Genomic DNA, 3,014 nt, shown 5'->3' with positions numbered 1-3,014 from the left:
TTTTTTTTGCTTGCTTTTCCTGATTTTATACCAACTGTGTGGACTAAGATATATTAAAATAAACATCAGAGTAACTCACTTGTGTCTCCCAGGTTTTTGGGGGGCCCTGGGTATGGGTTTAAGGCACACGTGAAGGTGAGATGAAGAGCTTCAGTGGAAAGGGAGGTCCAGCTAGTAACTTGGTTGCAGTGTGGCGCTTCAGGAGTGAGGTCCTAGCCATCTCATAGGTAAAGGAAACATTCCAAATGCTCGCTGTCTGTACAATGTCTGCCAGTTGTACAGAGCTGAGGGGTAGAGCCAGGGGGCAGACTGTCACTGGCCTGGACGGAACTTCAAGAATTTAGTTAGTCACACTCTTTGATGGCGTGTATAGGAAACATGGGTTTGCTAGAATTGTGCTCATATGCAGAGGAGATTGGCATGAGCAGTATCGGCCTCTGAATCATGATCTGAATGGTGTTCTGAATGGTAATGGTGGTAAAGTAGGAATAGCTGAGCTTCTAATCCCATCAGGAGGGCAAAGGTCATACGCGTTACCCAGCTCCAGGCTTCTGTTATTCCCCAGCCTTTTGCAGTGGTGCAGCGTGTTGGGCCATGTAGCCATTCACATTTATTGACCCATTATCTTGAACTACACTTGAAGGTCAAGAAAGAATGAGAAAATTCCCATGGTTGAGTTTTAGTGAGCAAGGTAACCCAGAGTGATGGCGTGAGACCATGGAAGGTAGGCAGCTCAGGCAAGAGCATGCCCTCTGCTGCCTCCCAGCGGAAGCACATTCTCTACCTTGTCTGTAAGCAGTGGATTCTGGTGTGAAGGCTCAAGGTTGTAAGAAACAAGGGAGTGATGGGAACTAAGTGCTCAGCATAGTGACTGGACTCCAGAAAACAGCCTGTGAGGTAGTTACCATAAGTCATCACAGAGGAATATTCGAGAGAGCGTGAAAGGAGATTCTGTTTATCTGAGTCTTGGTCCTTACCTGCACATTAGATCCTGTTGTACAGGGCTCCTACCCCAGACCCTTGGATTCCCTGTGCCCAGGATGGGGTAGTAGCATCACCTCATGACGAAATGGCAGGAAAGGAAACGGTGGCATACAGAAGGGGCCGAATGTGTGAGGTGGCCAGATTTTATGGCAGCCTGCTGTCTTGAGGGCTAATTTGCCATTTAAGAGCAGCATCAGTCTCTCAAGAGGGTGACCCCAGGCTCATCAGGACCTCAGTGTGCTCCTGAGTCACAACCCTGGATGATTCCAACTGATATCCACATATTTGTGAGGCCTGAGGTCCTGCATTTCCAGCTAGGGCCTGGGTAAGGTTGGTGGTTTGAGTAGCGGGAGCCTAGAGGGCAGCTGCCTGCAGCCACCTGGTACTTCTGCCTGAACACCTGTGGCAGAATTGTGAGTCCCATCTGAGGCTCTGTGGTGACCTGTACTCGACGTGCGTCTGACACAAAGACTTTGGCCACATTTCCACAGCCAGCCATGGGATACAGATTGATTGAGAAAACCAGGACTTTGGCCCCACAAGCTTATAGTCTTAAAAACACTCATTCCATAAAATATATCTTAAAAGACAATTTAAATAAAATGTTCACATGTTTTCTCTAAATTGGTGTAGATCATGCACCAAGAAGAAAGCTAACAATGACCCCCAACTCTCCCCACCTGGGTAATTCCATTGATTAATATATATTAGAACATATACATACATATATGATATGTACAAACCTAGGCTTATAACAGCCTAGCCATATCTAGACAGAGTAATAAAATTTGAAGACCTTTCCCCCACCTCAGATTCTCTTGACATAAGTACCACAAAACCAATAACAGAGGTATTTGCTTGTGATTTATTCCAGGAAAAGGGTGGAGCGTATGTTGGACACTGATGTCTGTAAAGTGAACACCACGTGGTCTGACTGCGTACATTTTTCTGTATCTTGTTTTCTGGTAAAAGCTGGAGCTCGTTTTATGTCACTATGTCCTCCGTTTTAATGAATTCTTTCACTCTCCAGCTGTATAAAACTCACTGACTATCCCCTATTGATAGGGCCCCAAGCCTGTGTTTTGCTTTTTATTACTACCCCAAATGTCTCAGTGCACATCCTCATGCATGAATATTGGTGACTTTTGGAAGTTTGCCTTCGTGTTAAATTCCTGGTGGGGAGGGTGCCAAGACAAAGGACAGTCATATTTTTAAAAACTTATTTGGAATTACCTGTTTCATCTCCAGAAGGCTTGTATCAGCTATGGTTGAAAGTCAAGTGTTGCTCTCTGCTCTTGACTCTAGGGTTCACAAGAAGAGAAAGGCTAAAATAAAGATGCTAGAAATGGCTTCCTTGTCACCGGCTCCATTGTAAAGGTCTGTGTGGCTCCCCCATCCTGGGGCCGGCTCACTGCCTTGCTAACCCGCCTGTTGCAGTATGAGTCTGGTCTAGGATCTGATGTACATCAGACAGGGACACTGAGGCATAGGGCATCCCCTTCTAAGCACTAGATGTTGTTATGTATAATGTGGTTCTGTCTTAGTCCATTTTCTGTTGCAATAACAAATACTTGAGCTGTGGGGTCCAACCCCAACATAAACTACCTCTCTGGACCGGCGTGGAGGTGCGGGAATAATTGAGACACAGTTCACACAGCAATATTGGAAGGGTTCATTCAAATCCTGAAGATCACCTGCGCTTATTCTCCAAACACCTTTTATCTCCAAAGGTAAACTGAAGGGGAAGTTCATTAGCATTCTGTTTCCTGGGTAGCAGGACTAAAGTCACATCTCAGCTCTGTCACTAGCTTGGATTAACACCTCTTCCCAGGTGGTCCCCATAATTACAAAGAAGGGAGCAGAACAACATCAGGTATCCTGACCCAAGGCGGCAGCCAGTCTGTAGGTGTTTTTGTGACCATCTTAGGTGTTACTATGGCTTGAGAGCCTGGCTGCCAATAGAATACCGAAATATGTGGCCTGTGTAATATTGCTCCACACTGAGCCTAGGTACTTTATAAAGAAAAGAG

The sequence above is a fragment of the Arvicola amphibius genome, chromosome 4 (genome assembly GCF_903992535.2).
Source record: "Arvicola amphibius chromosome 4, mArvAmp1.2, whole genome shotgun sequence".
Lineage (NCBI taxonomy): Eukaryota > Metazoa > Chordata > Mammalia > Rodentia > Cricetidae > Arvicola > Arvicola amphibius.
This window is presented reverse-complemented; position numbering follows the sequence as displayed.